This window comes from Podarcis filfolensis (genome assembly GCF_964270895.1).
Source record: "Podarcis filfolensis genome assembly, chromosome: 11".
Classification (NCBI taxonomy): Eukaryota; Metazoa; Chordata; class Lepidosauria; order Squamata; family Lacertidae; genus Podarcis; species Podarcis filfolensis.
This window is the reverse complement of record NC_139613.1, coordinates 49,239,606-49,254,779: the sequence shown is the minus strand read 5'-3', so window position 1 is coordinate 49,254,779 and position 15,174 is coordinate 49,239,606. Positions and strand designations below refer to the sequence as shown.

Sequence of the window (15,174 nt, the reverse complement as noted above, 5' to 3'; positions counted from 1 at the left end):
AATCTGATGAAAGAGGAGATGCTGTGGTCCAAACAGAAAGGCTCTGCAGGCTGAAGCCAAGAAAAAGGATGGCAGTTCCCCATCCCTGAAATAACCCATCAATATACACAGAAGCAGGATGCATATGCTTCCAGTCTCCTGGTCTGAGACGCATTGGAGACACAAAGAGGAAAGGGGAGAGCTAAACCCAAAGGCTTCAGCAAGCTCATTTCCCATAAGGCTAAACAATTATTTAGTATTGCTTCTGTTTTGGGAGTCTATGATTGTCGCTTCAACCAGAAGGGAGATTATGGTAAAGTATTGAATGTGTTCATTAAACAACGGAGTCAATACAGGTAACAATGTTGTGTTTTATTAAGCTTCTTTTTCCATTTTGTGCATCAATATTATTGGCAGTCAAAATGCATTTTTTAAAAGTGCAGTTCTGCTTTTATTCATTCATTCACTCATTATAATAAAAAATCCCCCCCGAAAAGATGTATGAATCATTATAAAATGATTTCGCGTTTCACAACTTCCACTTGTGCAATGAAGTTTCCCCTCCTTCTCATGCCTCCTCCCTCTGCAAACCTATACAAATTTGCTCTGGGGGTTCCCACTTCTCCAACAATGACTCCGCTCATGCAATGACTCTTATGAATTCAAGTCCTTGTAATATTTCAAGTGAGAGACTGCTACAAGAAATGATTCTGGAAAATCTTTAAGTGTGCATCTGCCTTACTTCCCACTCAAGAGTATTAAATACGGCAAAGTTAAATAAAAGATCATCCAGGCATTAAAGGATAAACCAGTTTAGACTAGAATTATAGGCCATTACTGTATTTGCATCATAAAGTTACTCTGAGATTTCTTTAAATGAATGTGCCAATATTCCATGATCACTGGGTTCCTTGTTCTGGTTTAAGCATTAGACATGGAGGAGATTCATAATTTAAAAAGAGGTTACTGTGAGCTGTAAGTAAAATCATGCTACATTATTGTGAAAGCTTAGGACAGGTTGCAAAAATTCAAGGAAGTCAGGGGTTCTGTGCTCTCTGAGTTTAGGCAGAGCAAGATGATTTGAATGTTTGTGAATAATATCTGCTCAGCATGAAGAATTATAAAGCACCACCCTTTCAGATTTTCAGAAAAAAAGAGGGAGGGGGAGAAAGAGCAACAGAAGCTAGAAAAAAAACGCTCTCACTTCTTAAAAGATGAAGTGAGTTGCAAGGACACCATTCTTGATAAGGCACATTCTTGATAACCCATGGAGCAAAACACTTTCCTTTAAATAACCAGGAGATGCCATCATGTATTTTCTGAGGCCAAGAGACTGATATGCACAGAAAAGAAATTGCAATATGAAGTTTTAAAGCTTGGGAGCATAACATTTTCTCAACATGTAAGTAGCAATGTAGTAAGAGTTCAAGACAAATAAAATAAATATAATATACTTATACAGTTGTGCAATCATCATTATATTTACCAATTAATCTCCAACATAAATCTATCAGTTTCCCCCCACTATGGATAAATGATTCATCTTAATTTTCATCACCATGCCGGCATAGTGATGAAAACTAGAGCATGAATGGTGCAAGTCTTGTTCTGAAGCCAACCAATTGCTGGGTAGTGCACATAATCATGCCTATTATGTGGCAATGCAGGTTGTGAAGGTGGCTCATTTGGCAGCTTACACTGGACCTTCTAGTAGCCTGCCTACAGAGTTATTTCAGATGGTCCAAAGGCTACCGACTCGCTCTGTGCGGAAGGAATTCTAGAGCATTTGATGACCCGCTGTGCCCATCTGATTACACATTTTGAGGACACGTTTGCTTACAGTGACCTTCAGTGGCATAGCAAGCCGCTCAGGTGCCGGGGGCAGGCATGCACATCTTGCACGTGGGCACGGCTGGGGTACCCTGCAGGCCACGCACAACCAGTGTCCCTCAGTGAGCTTTGGGCTGCCCTCTAGAAGGCTGCCGCCCAGTGCGGTCCGCTCTCCCCCCACCCCGCCCCCAGCTACACTACTGCTGACCTTGAGAGCCAGTGTGGTGCAGTGGTTAAGAGTGGTAGACTCGTAATCTGGGGAACCGGGTTCGCGTCTCTGCTCCTCCACATGCAGCTGCTGGGTGACCTTGGGCTTGTCACACTTCTCTGAAGTTTCTCAGCCCCACTTACCTCACAGAGTGTTTGTTGTGGGGGAGGAAGGGAAAGGAGAATGTTAGCCGCTTTGAGACTCCGTAGGGTAGTGATAAAACAGGATATCAAATCCAAACTCTTCTTCTTCTTCTTGACACTGCAGTTACTACAAGTCCAGTGCCATGATTGATGTGTTGTGGGATCTGTTTCAGCTTATGCCAGTGTGATGGCAGCCGCCTACCCAACCACGTGCTAAAATATATGTGCCCACTCAACTGCTTCAATCTGTGCAGCTGGCACTGTTGAAAGCGTCATATAATACTTGCTCTGTACTTGTAAGAAATCAGTCTTCCAGCATACTTCAGAACTTCCCACCTATTGACATCACTGTATTCATTCCAACACCTGTATTATTCATTTTTGTTTAGGCAAACCTATTCAGGCATACAGAAGTTATGTGTTTTATCTTCTTTTAGCCACTGTTGATTTTAATTGTCTTTCATATGACTGTTTTTATCAAGAATGTTAGTGTTTTGTTTTCTGTAATAACTTCTTACATTTTTGTTGGTATGCAATTATGTTAAATAATAAATAAATCAGTCCCTCCCATCAGTATTCTTTCTACCTTTTTATACACTCTTTCTTTCTTGAAGACCAGCTACCCATGAGAGGCATTACCCGCAACAGGATTACATATATAATAATCCAGATTAGAGCCACAACCCCTAGTTGCCTTTGACTGGACTTAACCGTCCAGGGGTCCTTTGCCTTTTTTATATATAATCTAGTACATTTAATTCCATTTTCTCAGATGCCAAATACAGCATCTCATAATACTTAAGTCTCTGCTGGCAAGGAGCTAGAAAAAGAGTCTAAGGTTAATTGAATTTCTAACAGCTACCAAAGCAAGTGAACCATTACATAACACCAAGCCACCCATTTAAGATTTCATTTAATCTTTCAATTATTAAATTAAGGATAAACAATGCACTACCGGACCATCATTACTGTTGAAATGCGATCTTATTAAACAAGATAGTTTTAACACAATTAACTGCACGGGTAGGGGAATATTCCAGCATTCTAAAAGCTATAGTTTAACAATACAGGAATGAGTTGCAGTGAACCTCTGGCTAATCTGCTCCAATCACCAGGAGAGCTTGGAAGCTTTTGCTTCTGTTTTAGATTCTTTTCTTGACATGCTGCCCGATCCTGGAAAAACTAGGATTCATCTTGACTATGGCTAGCTGAAACAAATGACTTCAAAACCAGTTTAGCCACAATCTATAACCATAGGAAAATCCTTGCCTACAGATCATCGTTAAGGAATAGAGACCTTCACCATAATCTGGGGCTCGGCTATTGAAAAGTCCAGAGAGCAGTAAAGCACATTTGCACTGAGCCATGGTTCGGGCTTATTGTCACTTGTGAAAGCAGCCGCCATTTCTGTTTAAATCCTGAATTGCAGGGGGTTGGACTAGATGACCCTTGGGGTCCCTTTCCAACTCTAAAATTCTATGATTCTAACAAAGTGCCTCTTATTTTAACTATTTATAACTCAACGTAATACAGTTAAGAGACAGAAATAAAATTTGTTACTAGTACTACTTTATACTTTTTCCACTAAGCTATGCCAGAAGTATGAAGGATATAAACTTGCTCACATCTCTTTATTATTAATGCCTGCAAGTAGAAAAGCAAAATCACTTGTACTTTTACAATTATAAATGATTAAACAATGTTGGTCTTCCCTTACATAAGTCTGACACATCAGGTGAATTAATCAGAATTTGGTTCTATTCCATTAACCCTGAAAAAAAGATAAACTGTACAATTACCTAAACCCCCGACGTTCGACTGCAATTTGTAATGAAATGCCAACACTGCTTTATTAGCCTCTTTTCTTCAAATCACGAAAACACTTCATTTCTGAAATATTTGCTGCCAGTAAAGTTATTCAAGCAATAATCTTTGTCATATACATTTAAAATGTTTTTCTTGTATCCAATTAATGAGTGAGAAACCTCCACCTCAAAAAGGGCTACAGACTTACAGAAACATGTGTAAACACAATGAAATTACAGTTTAGAACTGAGCGGTCACTGGTAGCTTTAACCACTAGGACAGATTATTTGCATCATGTGACAGTGAGAGCTTTTTGGTTTTTATGTTTAGTTTGTTAGTTATCTGGGAAAGAGTTATAAAGCAGTCAGCCAATATGGTTATGATGGGACATAACTCTATGCCAGGGTTTCCCAAACTGGAGTTTCCAGTTGTTTTTGGACTACAACTCCCATCATCCCTAGCTAGCAGGACCAGCGTTCAGGGACGATGGAAACTGTAGTCGAAAAACAGATGGAGACCCAAATTTGGGAAACACTGCTCTCTAGTGTTATATGGGTCAGACTTAGATTCTTGAGTTCATCCATCTCCTTTCTTCCACCAGCACAGACATGAGATGGGAAGCTTTGTTTTCCACTTTCAGCTAGCTACAGTTACTTCCCATGTCTGAACCTGGCTAGTATTAACTAGGTAGGTAAAAGCTAAAGGGCCTCTGGATGGTTAAGTCCAGTCAAAGGCGACTATGGGGTGTGGTGCTCATCTTGCTTCAGGCGGAGGGAGCTGGCATTTGTCCGCAGACAGCTTTCCGGGTCGTGTGGCCAGCATGACTAAACTGCTTCTGGCACAACGGGACACTGTGATGGAAACCAGAGCGCACAGAAACGCCATTTACCTTCCCACCGCAGTGGTACCTATTTATCTACTTGCCCTGGTGTGCTTTCGAACTGCTAGGTTGGCAGAAGCTGAGACAGAGCACCAGGAGCTCACCTAGTCATGTGGATTTGAACCACCAACCTTCCAATCGGCAAGCCCAGGAGGCTCGGTGGTTTAGACCACAGCGCCACCCGCTTCCCACTTTAGTATTAACTATAGTTTAGGGCACTAAAGGCTATCTTATCACTTTCCAGATGTTGTTGTCCAGCTCCTATCAGCCACAACGCCCAATGGTCAGAAATGATAGTTTGAATCCAAAAAATACTGAGGGCCAAATGTTAGCTACAAGCCAGCTGAACACTGTGGCTTCACACTGATCTAAGTATCATCCACTACTGCTTTTTTTAGCAACGTATGTACTATATAGGAGTTTTATATTATTCTACAAAAGAGAGTAGGACTTTCATGTTGCTGACCAGTGGGAGTATTTCACCTATGGAAAATGAAAATTAGCATTGCGTTAATAATGACAGTAAAAGGGTAACGATGTATGTCTAGCAATAATGTGAATTATTTGTCTTGCTCAAGCTAATTCTCTTGTGTAACACAGACTGGTAACAACAGATGAGCTGCAGAAATTATATACATGCTATTAAAGTGCTAATGCATTCAAGAAGTAGAAAACACTGCATAGTAATAAAGCTTGCCAAATTGCACTGTCAGTAAGTATCATTTAGGATTATGAACAGTTAATCTTGTGTATATATGTGTGTGTGTATGATATATATATATTCAGCTAGCTAAATCTTGCAATGTAGCTAGCTATAATAAAACGTTCTTTATTCTCCAGGGTGAGGAGCTAACCCTAATGTCTTGGCCAACTTGCAATTCAGATAATTACATGCTACCTAAGTGTATTACTTTTCCAGTTTAAATCACACTAATCATCCCTCATTTCGACTCCTTGGATTTTGTGCAACTTGCTAGAAAATGCAGGTTTATTTAGTCCCAGAAACATATGGTTTTGCTGTGTTTTATAACCTGGGCTATATATAAATGTTTCAGAAAGTATCATTTAGAAATGCCATCTTATAAATAATGTAGATAGTACATGCAAAGCAATAATGCAATTGTGTTGGGGATTCAGTTGCAAAGACGCATGTCAGAACTAGCCATTTCAGGTGTTATGTTTTGTTTTTAATTGCATGACATTCTCCTTGGGAGGGCTGTGCCACAGAAGCCCCAGGAGGACAGCCTCTACTGGACAGTACTCCCTTTGCAGAATTAGGTTTGCAGTTTCGTTGTGCTTTGCAGCTGGATGCTATGATGATTGCTATAGCCAGAATCATCTTTGTCCAGCTTAGGCTAGTGTGGCAAATGAGCCCTTTCCTGTGTAGGTGTGTAGACCTGGCCACCGCAAGACATTCCTTAGTTGCACCAAAACTGGCTCATTGCAATACACTTTGTATATGGCTAGGTAAAGGTAAAGGGACCCCTGACCATTAGGTCCAGTCGTGGCCAACTCGCTTTATTGTCCGAGGGAGCCGGCGTACAGCTTCCAGGTCATGTGGCCAGCATGACTAAGCCGCTACTGGCGAACCAGAGCAGCACACGGAAACACCGTTTACCTTCCCGCTGGAGCAGTACCTATTTATTTACTTGCACTTTGATGTGCTTTTGAACTGCTAGGTTGGCAGGAGCAGGGACCGAGCAACGAGAGCTCACCCCATTGTGGGGATTCCAACTGCCGACCTTCTGATCGGCAAGTCCTAGGCTCTGTGGTTTAACCCACAGCGCCTCCCGCGTTCCTTTGTATATGGCTACCTTTGAAGCAACTTCATCTAGTTCAGAATACGACACTGAAGAAAACTGTGCACGTTCACCCAAGGGATACTATTCACAGATGCTGGGCAGCAACAGAAGAACTGGTCTTGTCTGAGCTGGTTCCTTGCTTGTGGAACACTCTCTCCAGGGAGACTCGCCTGGCACGTTCGATACGTATCTTTAGGCACCATGCAGAAACACTCCTCTACTCCCAACCCTTTATTTAATTAGCCAATCTATGGCTTTAAACTTGGGGGGGTATTGTTTTTGTTTGTTATTATGGTATGTGTTTTTGTGTTTTTACAGTGTAACCCACCCTATGATCTTCAGATGAAGGGCCATATATAAATTTAATAGATACTAACAATAATAATAAATGTATAGTCTGTACTCATCCTCATAGTTCATCTGGCAGAAAAACAACTGATGTGATGTAGGTGTGCAGCGGGGGGCGGGGGGCATGAGTTGTAAGACTAGTCCATTCATCTTCCTATTCACCTATTCAATACTTCAAAGTCTTCCTGCATCCATGTTCTATAAGAACATTTTATGTAACTCAAATCTTAGGGTGAAAGCGTGCTCCTCACAGAGCATGAACCAGTCCCCAAAATGAAAAATGAGAAGTACCACTTAATTTTAAGTTTTAAAATATTAATATTAAATATTAAAATATTAATTAGATGGGTTTACAAAATAATCATTGGGGGCTTGATCACGATATTGGAAGATTTAAACTACAAGTGTTGGCTTACTGTCTAATATTTTAAACAGACACATAAACAGCCAATCTTTTTTTAAAAAAAATGCAGCATCTTCTGTGACGTTGCTTTATATTTTCTAATTATTGTATTTACTGAAATTACATTATGTGCACGCAAGTATAGCAAAATGTGATAAGAAAAGTGATTTAGTAAGTAAGAGGACAACTCTTACAATGCCATTCAAGAAATAAACTGAATAAACAAGGTGTGCTTAAACTTATGCCACAGGCCCGCTTAGCTTAAATGGTCAGGTGGCGTTGCAGCCTGGTCACGAACCCAGTTAGCAATCCAGCAGCCAGCTGAGGAGGACTGTAGGCAGGCCTGGGTCTGGGGATTCCCCGGGGGTGGGGCCAACCAGCCAATGGGCCTTGCTTGGGTCCGCCCCCTGGGGCATAAATTGAGGTGAGCCCAGCACTCTCCACAGTGCATATTTTAGTTAAAATGCTCTGTTGAGTGAAAACAAAAGCCGACAAATGACAAGACATGCACTCATATGCACAAGCGCACATTTCTGTAGCAACATTTGTGTAAACAGGAATTTAAGCACGGCTGTCTTGGCAGAGAACAGATTTTGACTGAAGAGAACCAATACTTGCCAAAAGTCAGCCTCCTTTCACTTTGACATATATCCAAGATGTTACCCTTTAGGTTTAAACTATTCAAAGCAATTTGAAAACTTGGGTTAACCCCAGGCCCTACAGCCTTGAAATTAAATTGCATCTTTGAGAGAACTCATTTGTAATATTCTTCAAAAATCATTCAGTATCTTGAGGGTATATCAGTTCCGTAGGTTTTAATTCTAGTGCTGCATTTTTAGAAGGAAATATATAATATGCACAATCAACAGAAGCTAATAGAGACTATGAATTGACACCAGCAAAATCATTAAACTCAAAGTGAAATCAAATGCATTAATTGTATGGATGCAATTAATTTGCACTTTTGTTTTTTATGTAAGTAGCAGCTGTGGAGAAGCCCAACTCGCCCCAGGACCACAAGAGTAGAAAGCAAAAATCTCAACAAGATGCAGATAGCAGCTTCAGGACAGGTCGTCTTCACCACTGTGGTGGGGGGAGTTACACTGTCTCTTTCCACCTAAAGGATCTGTGAGCTAGCCAAGCTTTTGTAATATGTCCAAAATGTGCACATTAATACAGTCCATGGCTGGATCTACATAAACATCTAGAATGATTTCAAAATGATCTGAAATAGATCGTTTTAAAACATCACAGGACAGGCTTGTGGAATAAAACGATTTTACTTAACATTGACTCTCAAATACCATTGGATGGTGGTCAGCGTTAGAATGCAGAAAAGAATGTAAAATGCTACAAAATGATTAAAAGAGAAGTGATATAACATACAAGGTAATAACACATTAACAGCATTATAGAAGGACGTAGTCTGCCTTTATACATGTTATAACCCTTCCATAATGATCCCTTAATGTTATAAAGCAATTAGTGTAGATGGGTCTCATGTCTAGTCAGGACTTTTACTAATGCGCACTTCAACACAAAATGCACTGCTATAGACCAGATCTAATGGGGATTTGGGCTGTTCTGATTCAATAGTCTAATGAAAAAAGACACTAAAGGGAAAACTTTCTGTATTTGACAAAAATGTAGCAACGCACATCATTTTTTCTACTACTATAATCCTCAAGATGTCCTAGCTTTTCACTTGCGCTTAGAATTTCTGCTGACCTTGCCTTCAGAAGGGCAGAGTTTAATTTTTTTTAGTTTACAATTTGATCTATGCTACACAAAACCTTAACATATTGTAACAAAGAGCTTAGGGAACCTATGGAGTAGCGAGAAATATTTTTGGTGTGTGCATGCTAACTCGCACCACCCACTAACAGAAACAGGAAGAGACAAGTTAGATGAGTAGCAAATAAAAAGCTCTCCCCCATCCTTCAGCTATTTCTGTCATTTCTGTGCTACTACTCTAAAGTTTCCAGTTTTATGGATTTTCTTCCACTGGGTGCATGTTTCCAAGTATCATAAAATGTGACAAAGTGCATGCCCGCACACACATTTGTAATGCGTAGGTGTGCAGCACATACTACAAGTGAAGATCACATTCCACTGGACAGTTCTAATAGTTTCCTTATGTCTACTTTGGCCCTCAGAAAAGCAGACTATAAGAAGGATCAAATACTGTTAATATTCTAATACAGTGGTACCTCAGGTTAAGTACTTAATTCGTTCCGGAGGTCCGTTCTTAACCTGAAACTGTTCTTAACCTGAAGCACCACTTTAGCTAATGGGGCCTCCTGCTGTTGCCGTGCCGCCAGAGCCCGATTTCTGTTCTTATCCTGAAGCAAAGTTCTTAACCTGAAGCACTATTTCTGGGTTAGCAGTGTGTGTAACCTGTAGCATATGTAACCCGAGGTACCACTGTATTTTAAACATGATTTGCATGCCATGCTAAGGCAAACCTTGGCTTAATGAAACCATGCAATCAAGTGGGCTTCCAGATAGAAATATGCACACTAATCTAATCTAAGGTTTGACTTAGTGTGCTGTCCAAACCAGGACTTATGGATAAACTCTGTCCTTGTTAACCATGAGCTGTAGCCGAGAACAAACCATAGTCACACAAAAGAATATTCTAACCAGAAAGGGCTGCAAAAGCAAGTAGAACATATCCATGGTGCTCTCCCACCAATAGAATGCACAACTGCTGTTGCATGCACCCTATCAACTCTAGAAGAGTGGTAGGGACCCTTTCTAGCAGATTTGGATGAAACACAGAGAGGCTGCCTGGGAGATGAGAAGAAACATGTACACTTCTTAACATGTATAGCTACCCCACAAAATCAAGCAAGCATATATCGAATATGGGTAGTTTTGAAATACTTGCACTGTGCTTGTCAATACACAAATTAATTTTCGGTAGGTCTATTGCAATGCAAAAGACAGATGCCTGGTCCACAATATATATTTGTCATATAGAATATTTTTTCAGAGTGGAATGAACACTCCACTCTTATTTTGACACACACACACACAAAATTGATCAGAGCACCACACATCAAAACACCCTTCAACTCTGAGAAATGAATACATTAACCACAAACTCTCTGTAGATGTTGCGGTTTCCTGCACTGAACAAAGAATGTGAAGTTTATGAGAATGCCTGTTATGGAGCAATGTTACATTATGGATGTCATGGATCTGTCATGGATGCTTTAGCTGAGATCCCAGCATTGCAAGGGGTTGGACTAGATGACACTTGGGTCCCTTTCAACTCTATGATTCTATAAACACTCTCGTTTCTTTATTAAAAAAAGAAACAGAAGAGAATAGTACTACTCTCTAGCTGAGTGCCTAATCCAATCTTTGTTTTGTGCAATGAATAATATGTGTAAATGAATTTTCTAGGTGAACAGATTTGCTGGACCTTCCATGGTAAAATAAAATCCAGTTTGCAAGTTGTTTGCAGTCAGCATATTCTTGTCTGTTAGCTTTATGATTGAAGCTCAGTGCATGCAGAATGTAATGGTAGGTCGACATGGCAAGAAAACAGATGAGAAAGTCTAATCTGGGAGAGTGAACAGCTGTGCAGCCACAAATCTGGCACTCTTTCTTCTTCTTCTTCTTCTTCTTCTTCTTCTTCTTCTTCTTCTTCTTCTTCTTCTACACAACACCTCCCAAGAGACAGCTACTCTAATATATCCTTAGCTTTTTCCAGGAGCCTGAATGAACATTCAATCCATTCTGTAGATATTACTGTACATATCAGTATTGGAAATAATAAATTGCCACCCATTAGGAAAAGGGCTCTACTGTTTTGGGGGAGGATCAAAAGTACTACTACTTCTGGCAAACCCAGAGGTTCACATGCTTACGGAGATTTTAAATTTGCTTTTAATTTAATTATTTTATTCATTTTTTGAGTGTTGTGCCACAGGTTCCATGCTGTGTTATGAGCTCCACAATTTCAAATGTGGTTTGCTGCAGAGCACAGGGAGCTACTGTCTAAGAAACGCTAATCCGAAACACCAAACTGTTCCTTTAGATCCTGGCCTTTATATCCCAAGTTACATAAAATATGCAGTCATTACTCTTTAGTGGAATGCCTAGCTTCCTTCTAAACATGCTCATTATTTCCATCTCCATCTTTCTGAGAAATCTGCACTGAAAATGCTGTCTGCAATGGGGAAAAGGAAGAGCAGTCAACGGTACTGATTATGAGTGCCCATGTTTCCCTGGTGTGAGGTGTAAGGCTGCAGAAGGAAGGAGAACATATGAAAAGCAGGAGTCTCCACCACCCACAGCAACTCCTAGATACTGTAGTCTTTTTATCACAAAGGGGCCTTCTGCTACCCCTGTGGTACTTTTGACTCCTTGCCCCTTGTGCCTTAAACAAAGATCATGGGGAATACATGGGGTGGGGTGGGTAAGTGGGGTGTTTAAAGCTGAAGCTGGGAAAGTCAATCTGCTTTGTCCCACTCTCTAGATCTGCCATGACATCAAAATATCAGGGTCTGGGATGCTCCTGACCTAGCCACCCTACAGTGAAGCCCCGAGAAAATTTGATATATATATATATATATATATATATATATATATATATATATATATATATTTGCAAGCACTTTAAGGGACATCATCATTTAAACTTATTTGGGCACTTGCCTTAGTTCAGGGGAAGCAGTTCCACACAAACATGTAGTGTACAAACAGAAAGCAAGACAGTCACAATGCAACAGGTTTAAAAGTGTATAGTGGTACTTGAGTGTAAAAAACAGCAAAACAGCTGCTGTACAAGTCATTATTACTTCTAGTATTTGGAGAGAGAGAGAGAGAGAGAGAGAGAGACAGACAGACTCAGGAGATTATGTAGAAACCAATACATAAATACACACTACAGCAGCGAAGGAAAAAATAAGCTGCCCAAATCTCATTTTGCTGGAGCTTTTCTGCCCATCAAACGGTTACAATCCTTGTAACATTGCATTGTTTATCAGTGTATCTTACTTTTTGGTATAAGGCATACCTAAAAAAAACTGATAAAAAGTCACGAAGAAGCAAAAAATAAAAGAAATTAAGAGAGTGAGTTCTCGCTCTCCCTCCCTGCCTGAACTACAATAATTATCCATACAAATACTTTATTCACTTTTCATTTACAGCAACAACCATAGTAAAGTCATTGTTGCTACACCATATCTCTTTAAAGACAATTGAAAGACCTTTTAATTTGCTGAATATGAATCATATACGTATAAACCAACCAGTTAAGAGTTCTAGATTAGAATATTAAAGCAGTACACACAGTATCATATATGAAAATTGTCCTGAAGGGTTTGGCTACACAATTGGCAAAATAAAAAGCTACATGACTTTTAATATTAAAATACCCCCTAATAATAGTTTACTGAATGGAAAACATAAAAATACTTTTCCAAATTAAAAACTGGAAAAGTAAAAATGGCAAAGAAATTTTGTACAACAAAAGAAATATCATAATCCTAATATAACTGTGTCTGAATCCTAAACTGAAGCTGCAGCAAGCTGCTGAATATAGAAACCTTGATTTCTATTTTGGCCACACTTTGTTTGAGAAATCTGTGATGGGTTTTCCTTTCCCCTGTGATCTCACCACCATTCAGGCTGTCAAAGCAATACCCTGCAACTCAGAACAGACTCTGATTCCTCCTCTGCCTGTGCAGCTATTTGAGGAAAGTAAACAAGGAGAAGAGAAGGCTCTTTTTCTTTCTTGTTTTAGCTTCTCCAGCACAAATTATGGTTGGGGTTACCAGCTTGGTGACCTCCAGATATTATAGACTCCATGCAAGCTGTCGCTGAATCAGAGAAGCCCTGCCCTTTTCCCGAAGCTAGTAATGTGCTACTCAGTGATATTGAGGCTATCTGGAAACAACTATCTGGTCTCAACACTTACAAGAATTTTCATACTGGTTCAGTTCACATGTCACAGAAAACCCATGAACATGCCTATCTGGGCTGTTTTGTTCCTCCCCACTAGCGCATGGAAGAAACATAACACAATCTCTGGTTTGTCCCTATATCCTAAACAAGGATTGTTGTTTGTTTCCCTAAAACAACCTTAAATTTAAACTAACACTACACCAGGAATCATGATTTGTTTCATTGTTTCTCCCCAGTACTAAGAGAGAGAGAAGTGCAATTGGCTTGTGCATATTAAGCTATGGTTTGTGGTGCAGTGTAATGTGCATACAAGCCGGATGTCACTGCTAGCACATTTGCAAAGCTAAGCAGGGTCCGGTATGGTTTCAAACTGGATGGGGGACTGTGTGTTTTGATTCCTGCATTGCATGGGATTGAACTAGATGACACTGGGCATCCCTTCCAACTCTATGATTCTATGTGAAGTCTCAAATACCTGCAGTTTGTGTAATTTTCCTATCAAGGGCAGGATCTAGACACATCAAACAAAGCATTTCAGGAAAACGTGTTGTAGACCTCATAATGGAAAACCATGTTGCCAAAAGACAGGTGCCACAGCGCCATCACAGTGTCATAACATATTTTAAAATGCCTATTCTTTACTAATGTAGCTGAGTCCAAGGCCTAGTTTTCAATGAGGTGTTGTTAAACATGTGCCTGGCCTGTACAACTTCAGGCTGAAATGACCAAATACTCTGAACAAAAAAATCTATAAAAAATAGATGTAAAAGGAGAAAGCTTCTAGGCCACCCTTCCCACTGACATGTAATTTTATCTGCAGAGGGTTGCTGTTGTTGTTTGCAAGAAGAAATATATCAACTAGAGCTCCCATTTGCAGTCTGCAGTACAGGCCCAGACACAGGTTTAGTATTTCAGTAAGAAGTAGGCCTAATATATTTATAGGATGCACTTATTAATTCAGAAGTGCAGTATATCATAGCAAATTCTGCTTACCTTAGCAGCTTACATATTAAATTAACAAGCTTATGCATCACATTGGCTCTAAAGGACAACTGCTTATTACACAAGATTGCCAGGCTGTTGATGCTGGCACTAATAAATCAGTAATCATGCTGACTAGGAAATAATTGAAAACTCATCCAGGCCATTTTACAGTTTCTTGTTTTTATTAAAACCAGTGCCCCCACCCTTGTTAAAGGAAACAAAACAAATCCTGGCTGTGTATAGGCTATAACTTCAAAGCACCTTATTTCCCTCAAAGAATTCTGGGCACTGTAGTTTAACCCTCACAGAGTTACAATTCCCAGCAACTCTTAACAAAACTACCGTGCCCAGAATTCTCTGAGGGAAATTCTTATTCAAATGTGCTTTAAAGGTATAGTGTGAGTGCAGCCAATGACAAATGCCGTCCACAATGACAAATGCTTTATTTCATTTCCAAAGTATTGAATAGCAAGGGGAAATTATAAAAGCTCAACACCAGTTTCTTACCAAGGTAGGCTACACACCATTTTATTTTATAAATAACTATAAAAAATAAAGTATCTGCTTCAGCAGCAATCAACTTCTGTACTACCAACATCCACCACGCAAATGAAACCAGGTTTTAATATTCAATATATGCATATACATCACCAGGCACATTGAGTGGGGCCCAACACGGGAGGGAGCGTTCCACATGCATCACAGCCAATCCTGCCGGGACACACAGGCATTCCTTTGAGGATCACCAGAGCACCTTGCCAGCAGGGAGGGTGAATATCCTACAAGATGATCCTAGTCCTATAATTTTAGGTGGTTCTCTAAACCTCCCTCTAAAAGTGTACCTCTATTTGAACCCGCTTATGTACTCTTGA

At 40.0% G+C, this 15,174-nt stretch overlaps 1 protein-coding gene across 2 annotated transcripts in view; it reads right to left on the bottom strand.

Annotated features, from left to right (window-relative positions):
- CHSY3 (chondroitin sulfate synthase 3) overlaps window positions 1-15,174 on the bottom strand; it is an 88,612-nt gene that overhangs the window by 41,198 nt on the left and 32,240 nt on the right. The gene's annotated exons all lie outside the window — the stretch shown is intronic.